Below are 10,169 nucleotides of genomic sequence, written 5' to 3' on the forward strand. Positions count from 1 at the left end.
CTTGGCAAAAAGCACCTCAGACTTCCACCCAGAGAGACTGGAAGAAAAGAAGCAAGAAAAGAACATTGCTCATGGGAGCAACAAAGAATAGACTGACCTGCGAGAAGACTGCTGTGGCAGTGACTGGGTCCAGCACCACAAGGCAGGAGGGGTGATCAGGGACGGGTGGGAGCAACCAAACTGCAAGGCCTCCCTCTTCACTGCCTTTTCCACACTGTGCTGGGTGCTGTGAGTCCAAGAGCCATGGGAGACCCAGTCTCCACACAAAGCATCTGGCAGCATTTCTAGCATATATACTACAAGGAGGTGGTTTAATGCATGATTGTAGAGATCACATGTAAAACAAATGTGAAGGGAACATGAGAGCCTTCTGTTAAATATTAATAAACAGGAGTTACCCTCAGCCACGGAGGAGTGGGCTGGTAGACACCCAAGCCTTCTTACCCCTTCTTCACCGCCTCTCAGAGGGTCCCCCAGGGCAAAAACACACTCCTTTCCATGCCCTTTACTGGCTTGCTTGCCTTCTGTGTCTCACTTCCTCACTCCCTCAGCTAGGATTTCCTGCTGTCTTCATTTCGTAGGCCGCCATAAGAAATTATGACAAACTTGGTGGCTTAAAACAACATAAATTCATTTTCTCCCAGTTCTAGAGACCAGAAGTCCACAATCAAGGGGGTGGCAGGGCTGCACTCCCTCTGAAGGTTCTCCCTTGCCTCTTCCAACTTCTGATGGCTCCTGGTGTTCCTGGGCTTGTGGCTGCACCACTCCAGTCTTTGCCCTCCTCCCCACAGGGCCTTCTCCTCCTCTGTGACCGTGTCTCCCTCCCTGTTACCTCTTCTAAGGATGCTTGTCTTTGGATTTAAGGTACCCAGCTACCCAGGTAATCCAGGATAATCTCACACCTGAAGGTCATTAACATAATCATATCTGCAAAGATTCTTTTTCCACATGATGCCACATTCACAGATTGTGAAAGTTACGGCAGGAACGTATCTTTTTGAGGGCTACCATTCAACCTACTAACTCCTGCCAAATAGACATCCTATACTCGCCTCCAGCTTTGCTCTTGGTAGAACCCAAACGAAGCAAGCAGTGAAAGAAATACAGGTTGTCTAGTCCATATCTCTATCACCGGGCAGGTCTCATAAAAAAACATACCAAACAAATAGCTCACAATGCTTATCAAACCTCAGTATCTGTTTGATTCAGCATTCTATCCCCAGGGTTCAGCCCACAGTGCCAGCACATAGGAAGACTGAAAAAAATACCTGTTGAATGAATTAAGTCTCACCATCAGATTCCCAGGTAGGGAAATGAACTTAATTCTTTTTCTTAATTTTTTTTAACAGCCTTGTTGAGGCATAATTTACATACCCATAGTAATTGTACAATCTGACAATTTTTAGTAAAGTCATAGAGTTGCAGTTATCACCACAAACCAGTTTTAGAACATTTCCATCACCTCACTAAAGTTCCCTCATACTTTTCAGGGATTGACTGACTTCCCCCACCCCTAACCCTAAACATCCACTAATTTGCTTTATGTGTTTATAGATTTCCCCTTTCTGGATGGTTCACATAAATGAAATTACATAATATGTGGTCTTTTGCTTTTAGCTTCTTTCACATAGCATAATGTTTTTGAGGTTGATCCATGGTGTAGCATATCAGTAGTTTGTTCCTTATTGCTGGGTTGTATTCCATTTCATGGATATGCCACAATTTGTTTATCCATTAGCAGCTGATAAACATTCGGACTGGTTATAAATTTGGAGGTATTATGAATGACATTACTATAAACATTCACATACAAAGTTATGTGTTGTCATATAGTTTCCTTTCTCTTGGGTTAAGACCTAAGGGTAGAATACAACATTTTATTTTGAAATTTTTCAAATCTATAGGAAAAGTGGAAGAATGGTACATTATATATCCTTTATTTCAGTTCTCAATTGGTAACAGCATGCCATACTTGCTTTATCTCTCTGTCTCCATAAAATATTTTTTATGCACTACTTGGTAGAAAGTTGCAGACACCATGACCTATTAGCCCTAAATACTTCACTTCCTAATTAATAAGGCCATTCTCCTACATAACCACAATACTATTACCACAAAGAAGACTTTTTTCCCAACTTTATTTTGAATTTTTCAAAACTACAGAAAAGTTGAAAGCATAATACATTCGGGTGACCTGTGGCTGCCACCATTTCTCATATTGCCACTTTGACTCTTCTTTCTCAAATCTCACTGCCATGGCTCCTGAAAGGTATGTGTTAGGTCATTCTTGGTCAGTTCACAGCCATGGATTATTCCTGGCTTGTCACACTTGTAAGAACTCCATTGTTTATTCCCGGAGTTTTCAGGGCTGGTTTCACAAGACTCCGTGTGTCTCTGGTGTCTTGTCCTGAAGGGTATTGCAAAACTCTCAAAACTTCCCCTCACCTTCTTCAGGGCTTGGCTCAAATGTCAGCTTCTCAATAACACCTACCCTCCCCCACACTGTTAAAAAATTCAACCCATTTCCCCCCTTCTCCAGTATTCCCCAACCCCACTTACTCTGCTATATTTTTTCCCAAAGCATATGTCACCTTCTAACAGAATAACATAATGTATAATTCATAGATCTGTCATATTTATCCATTCCCTCCCCCAACTAGAACCGAAGCTCTATGAGGGCAGAGATGTTTTCTTGTTCATTGCCATAGCCCGAGGCCCAGTTTTAGTGCCTGCACATTGAATAGTGCCTGGCTCAATAAATACTCCTAGAAGGACTGCCTGGAGGATGCATGTAGGGATACGTGTGGGTGTGGATCCTGCAGCCTGTCCGGAGTAGGAATGCGCTGACCTTGGGCCAGTCATCCCCCACAGGAAGCAGGTGGGGGAAGGATCCTAGGTTTAGCCTCAATGAACATTCTGAAACCCAAGTGCAAGGCTTTGGAAAACCAGCAACCCTTTAAAAACTGCAAACTGAACACCCCCTCCCCCGCCTTCAGTAGAACAGACCGGAACTTTCCAAATAGGAAGTCTCCCAATACTTTTCTGAAGAAAGCTATTTTTTGCCTCAGAGAGCAACCAAGAAAAAGTAACTCTCCAAGGACCACAAAGCCTGCGGCGGCCAGGGGCCAGGTCCGCATTTCCTGGAGGAGCCTAGGCAGCGCCGCTGGATCCTTCCCAGGCCCCTCCCAGCGCAGCGCTGCGCCTGCCCCGGGAGCCAGGCTGGACCTCTGTCCCTTGCATCCTCCCCCACCCCCCCCCTCCCCCCGGCACACCTGACCTCAGGAGGAAAACCCTGGGTTATGTGCTCGGCCTAAGGAGGGAAGCCAGTCAGAAAAAGGACGCTGACAGCTTTGAGTCAGAAGTGATGCTAGGGAGCCTGGGAGCAAGTGGAAGTTATGAGGAAGCACAGGGTAGGAAAAACTATGGGATAGAGGAAAGCCCTTTGAAGAAACAACAAGATGCTGAAGATTTCCACAAATCCCTTTTCCCAAGGTCCTGGATCTGCCCTGGGTTCAGGATGATACCAGTATCCAGTCTCTGCAAGTCCTGGCTAGTCCACAGATCCTGTTCTCTGGAAGTCTCCATCAACCTCACTGCTCTGCAGTTTCTTCACCACACACCTCATCACTTGAGCTAGATTCAGTGACCCTTTATTCCTGGCAACCCAAAGAATCTTTGTAAAATAGAAATGTATGAGTGTTTATTGTGTACAGAGACTGAAGGGAAAGACTAATTCCCTGAGACAGTACCCACGGCGCAAGGAGCTTACTGTTTCCCCTTGTGCTTTTCTCCACGGCAACACATCCTCCTGCTCTACAGCTTTGCTGCTCAAAGTGTGGTCCAAACCCCACCTGCGTGCACATGGCTTGGAGATTGTTAAAAAAGCAGAATCCGGGGCCACACCCAGACCTACTCAACCCTCCATAAATCTTAAGACATTAAAATTTGAGGAGCACTGCTTCCCCCAGCTAATGGTCCCAAACCCCTTGTCCCAGCCACCTTCTCACTCCTGGGCTCTTGTCCACTCTTGCTTTGATAGCCAACATCAGTTAATTCTGTGGCTACACAGCTCTTGGTAAAGGTCTGTGCCTGTAGAGTGCAGGCATCTTAAAGCTGTTCCTTTGCATGTATCCTTCAGATGCCTTTCATTAGATTTTGTTTGCAATAGTATTGTAAATGCTTACCCTTTTTCAGAGATTCATCTTGTTTTGGTAAAAATCCTGTTGAGTAAATCCAAGGAGTCTGTTCCTCTGTCCTGTTCTTTACAGGCAGTAGATGATCTCTAATGAGCATTTTAACTACATTCTTTCAACATAACATCACCCTTGAGAAGTATCTATAGTTTCAGGTTACAGCTTGTTTTCATCTCAAAACACCAAAGAAAAAAAAACCTCGTCAAGAGATGAAACACTAAGAAATAAAATGAGATCATTTTTCCAGGAGAGATTCACGTTTCAGGTTTCTAAACTATATGCCCTCAAATGTCCACCACAAGGGTCATGCCTATAGGATCAGCCATGCCCACAACATTTGCAAGCCTGCCAGCAGGTCCTCAGAAAGGGGATCTGGAACAACCCTCCGGTTTTCCGTCCTATCCTCCCTCCAGCCTTCTATTGTCTTTTGTGTCATTATTCATCTTTCCTTCCTCCCAAGAAGATGTATTGAGGGGTGACAATGGGCCACACACTTTGCTCGGTACTGGAGCTGCAGCTGCAAAAAAGACAGAAATGACAGGCCCACCTCATGGAGTTTTCTAGAAGGGAGGACGGTGAAATCAGTCATCAATTAAGTCACTTCAATTATGAGTGCTATATAGGAGAATTACAGGGTGAATGTTTGAGAGAAGACTTTACCCTGGCCTGGGGCTGCCTTGAGAAAATAAAGTCTGAGCCCAGGCCCAAAGGATGAGTAGTGGTGAGCCAGGCAAAGAAAGAAGAGGTGCGTCCCCTGTTCCCTGGTTGGCTCTTTACCTGTCCTGCTCGCCAGTGGAGCACCCCTGCTCCCAGTTGGCACCTCTGGCTGTGGACTCCCCTCTGCCCTTGCCCAGCACCCTGTGGTGCTGACAGCTCCACAGCCCAGGCTTGGACACTTGTCTCTGTTTCTTGTGTATCTGACCTTGGCCTGGGCCATTTTCTGCCCCACTTCTCCCATATTGGTGCTGACAGCTCATAGGATCCCCATCCAGCTAAAGAACAAGATATATGATAGCATCTCTTTCCTCTTCATTTATTAGAAAGCACTTTTTCCCAAACAAGATGAATTTTTGCTGTCCAGACAATAACTCAGGCTCAGTGCAGGGTTTATATTTGTGGTGTGGTCAGTGGTTGTGCAGGAAATCATTTCTAACACAGCTGCATCCCCCGGGTGCCGAGCACCCCACTAGGTCTCGGTGGCTGGTGGGCAGGAGAACCATTCTTGCTGAGTCAAGTCCGGTTGCCCCCATCCAGGCTGTTGGAGGAGGGAGTGAGGGAAGTTTCCCACATGCTCTTCTCCAGGTTATACAAGCAGCTGCCGGATTCCTCTCTCACTCTGCATAAACTCAGTTGTTTTGTTAACTGGACTACAGCTTTTTTCCAACACATCACAGGCGTATTTTGGGGTTTCTGTGAACAGGTGTTGCAGGAAGCATGATTCATTTGTTTATTAGGATGTTACCCCGTGTTTTGAAAAACAATTTGAAAAGGAGAAAAGGCCTATCTGATGCCTTTTGCTTTTCTCGTCGGGCCCTAAGCTGTGAATGCTTGCTATTACCTTCAGTTTACAGAATCCCCATCTGGCTAGGTACTTTGATTTATGTTGGCTGTAATCCAGAACGGCTGATTTGGTTTATTTTAAGGAGTTTTATTTTAAGAAACTTTTGACATTTAAGAATTTAATTGGAACAATCTGTACCCAGAAATCTTTTAATACAGTCTAGGATTAGAAGATATTCTTCAGAGAATGTAGGGTTTTAGAGGAAAGCAGGGCTTTTCACACCTGGCTAGGCTTTGTACTTCAGAAGTTTGTTCAAGATGTGGTGGGAGAATCTTCAGGCTGGGACTTGCATCAGTGATGAGAATGGCTACTTCTAAAAAGGACTGTTTTGACCCTGAAACCCATCCCTTAATCTCAATTGACCAAGTTCTTCTGTGGGGACTGTCTGCCATGGGCCAGTTACAGAGGGATGAAGGGTATATTGTCTTACCGTCCAGCTACTCTCATCAGATGGCCAGGCCTAAACTAGGGTGGACTCAGGACCTCTGCCTCATTCCCTTGACCAAAGGTCAGATTTTCCTAGTTCTGAGAGGGAGAAAGAGACCAGGCTGGTCCGAGTTCCTCCACCCTGAGACCTAAGTCTGGTGAGCTTTCTGATACTCCCCAGAAGCACCCCAGCTCCCAGAGATTGGTCTGAAATTGGTCTGAATCTCCAGGGACACTACACACAGTCCCCAGAATTCTTAGTCCTTTTGGTGAGCTACAGCTGATCCATGATCCCTGAAATTGCCACATACTGAAGCAAAGAGCTTCCCAGCCTCCAAGAGGGGAACAGAAGAGGGAGAAATCAGAGCCCTGCAAGCCCAGTGAATCCTAGGAACAGACAAGAGGCTCACGTTGGCCAGGCACTGCGTAGTGACTTGCAAACCATACCTCTAGCCTCTGCTTATCTCCCAGATTCCATCTTTGCTGCCAGGTATTGCCACGTGTGTGCATGACCAGCACCTGTACTCAGCGTGTTCCCCCAATTCTGGTGCTTCTCTTTCTCGGGTGGCAGCTCTGTCGTCCACCCTGCCCATCACCATCTTAGAGACATTCGCCTCCCTGTACTGCCATAGGACCTAATAATTAACTGTGTGTTCTTGGTCCAGTTTTTAAATCTCTGATTCTCAGTCTCATCATCTATTTAAAGAAATACCTGCCTCATAGGGTTTTGTAGAGAACCTTAGATGTCAAGAGTTTGATAACTTCATTTGGGAAATGAAGCTGGGTAGGGGGTGAACTTTTATTGAGCACATACTTTGTGTCAGGTGCTATCAGACATTTTACTCTCATCCTTAGACTTATTACCATATCCCTCCCTCAGCTTTTCGGTTTTACTCCTATTATTCTCCTACTGGTATCTTCCTATAGGCAAAAACTAGACCATTTATTCTTCCTCCATGCAAACTAGACCATTTATTTGAGCAAGCTTGAATTCTTTCCCAATTCTTTGTCTTTGATCTATTCTTTTTTCTACCTGGCATTCCCACCTGTCTGGGATGAAATCCTGCACATCTTTTAAGGTCCATCAGTGGTTGCTGGTAAATATTTAACAACCAGTTCTGCGGATGAAGAGACCTGATTTGTAGTGTTTGCTAAATTTTCAGAGTATAATTAATTACTCCCACCCTGGTCAATCTCAAGCTACCAACCTGACATCAACTGGCTCAAAAAATTTCTGAAAACTTAGTTGTCGGTTTCAGAGGTCAGACTGAGCTGGCTCTGTAGCACACCACAGAGCCTACAGTGCCATCTTTCTTGATACTCCCAATCTGTAGTAGGCTTTCCTTCCACTGAACTTTGTTAGTAATTTGTACTCTTTCACAAAAAGTGTTCTCCCTTATATTATGATCATAATGAATCTCTGTTATCGTTCATTAACTTTGCAAGGACATGAACTGTGTCTTACTCGTCCGTGTATTCATAGTGTTGCCTTGAACAATAATTGTATTAAATTTGCTGTATTAGACCAATGATGAAGATCATCATAGAGCTGACACACAGTTGTGGGGAGGACACAATGATATCATGTATGTAAAGCATTTACCAGAGTGCCTACCCCAGGGAGTACTCACTTAGTAACAGCTAACTGTGGCTTGTGGAATTAAGGGAACTCCTATTTTAAATTCTAACACTGGTTCTCAACAACTACCCCCACCCCAAAATACCCACACTTTATAATTACCTGGGGAACTGTTACAAATTCCAATGCCCAAGCCAATGAACTGGACACAGTATTTTTAAATTTCCCCATATGATGCTGTTGTGCACCAAGTTTGAGAACCACTGTCCTATATGCGTCCAGTCCTCTCCCTGGCTGATGAATCAATAATAGCAAAAAGGAAATGGGACCAACTATTCCTTTAAAAAATCCTCCTGTTCTCTAAACAGTTCCAGTAAATAGGAGGAAAACTGACTTGCAGGATTGCCTTATATGGTGATCGTGTTGGGTGGAGTCACCTGGGAAGGGAAAAGCTGAGAATGAGTAATGCAGCAGCCTTCTGTAGTGGCAGGAGAGAAATACCTCTTCGTCAGCAAAACCCCTGTAAGTGAAATTTTCCCATTGGGTGATTTTAGAGGCATCTCATTTAAACTAGATGTGGTCCTTGTGATGACTGAGTGCAGATTAAAGACAGTACATTTTATTTCAGTGAGCATCAGTGTATTTGTCCTAACTCTTTTGTACCATTAGAGTTTTGTTATATTAAAATAATTGAGCTCTTAAGTCTCAAAATTATTCTTATTCTCACATTTGTGGAAATGAGGATGGACTTCCTTTAAGGCAAGACAATGATGCATTTCTGTCTTCATGAAGCAGTATTGCCTTCTCCCTTAGAGTTGGTGAAACTGAAACAGTGTGAAATCTGATTGGCCCAGAGTGACACAGCAGGATGCCAAATAGGAAGTAAAAGATTCCTGGCCTAACCATTTGACACACTTCATCTTTTATAGACATGTAGTATTTGTGGTTTTGTCATCTATGTCTCATCTTAAAGGTATTCACCAAAAAAAATCCTTGAAAAAGATTTGATCTGAAAAGTAAATTTGATCTCCATTTGTTTTTTGTACTAGGATGATAGCATGGCAGTTCATTTCAAAGGAGGGGGTAGGAGAAGAGAGAAAGGTTATGCGTGCGTATGTGTTATTACAAAGTCAGATTTTGGAGGTCTGTTATTTCTTTGTGCCTCACTCTGAATAAGTCCTTATTAATGTATTTTTAAGGAACTAAAGCAAATGTGTTCAGTTCTCTGAGTGCCTAAGTCAGGACCTTCGGAAGTTTTATTTTCTGTGACTACTAAGAAGGAAGTGTTTAATATACCAAAAGAGCAATTTGCATGCAAATATGCCCCATTTTTACACCCGGGAATAGCTAATTAGAAACTGGCCCAACATTTATGGGTGGTCATCTTTTATGAAAGATGTGAGGATGCAGAAATTCTAATTCAGAAGATCTGACATCCTGTCAGGGTTACAGCAGATAAGGGTGGGACCTCCAACGTCCATGGGTAAGAGAAAGATGCTGCTTATCAATTAAAATTGGCTTCAGCTGCATAACAACAAAACAACATTGGCTTATCTAAGATGAAGTTTCTTTACTTCCTCATCTTATAAAAGAGCCACTCCAGGGCTGGTTGCAATGGCGTGGAAGCCGAGACCTGGGCTCTGCCATCCTCGGCGCATGATTTCCACCGTACGGTTCAGGGTGGCTGCTTGAGATCCACCTAGTAGGAAGGAGGAAGGGAAGAGGAGGAGGTAGGGAAGCTAAGGGCGTGTAGCTGTCAATTTGGCAAATTTCCCAGAAACTGCCTTCCATTCATATTACTTGAACATAACTGAGTCTGATTGACCATATATGGCTGCAAAGGAGCCTGGGAAATAGGGTGTTTACAGCAGGTGGCCATGGCCAGGTAAAAACTGGAAGTTCTGTTAGAAGCAAGAAGAATACAGGTACGGAGGCAGGACCCCAGCAGAGCCTGCCGCCACCCGAGCAATGTCGGTGTGGATATTCAGGGTTGAGCGGCTGCCCTAGCTTAGTGGAAAGGCTGGAGTTCAGGAGGCCTGGATCCTGTTCTCACTTCTAGCCAAGTATCACAGTGACCTTGATAATCTCATCTGTAAAACAGGTATGTCATGGCTAAAAATTAAATGTGACACATGGTATTATAAACATATAAGATAACCAGTGTTTAAAGCATCTGCTGAATTAATTACCTGATCTGAAGCATATAACTAGTGAAATTTAAATCCATGGGAGAAAATAGTATGATCAAGTCTTTGAGTGGACAAGGACATTCAAGGGTATCTAATTTGACTTCTCTCCCAATATAGGAATCTCTGCCACAGTAACCCTGACAGATGGTCCCATCTTACACTTAAGCATTCCTAGAGTGTGTTATTTTGAAGTTCCATTGATGGACAGCCCTCGTTGTCAA

This window comes from Manis pentadactyla, chromosome 3 (assembly GCF_030020395.1).
Source record: "Manis pentadactyla isolate mManPen7 chromosome 3, mManPen7.hap1, whole genome shotgun sequence".
Lineage (NCBI taxonomy): Eukaryota > Metazoa > Chordata > Mammalia > Pholidota > Manidae > Manis > Manis pentadactyla.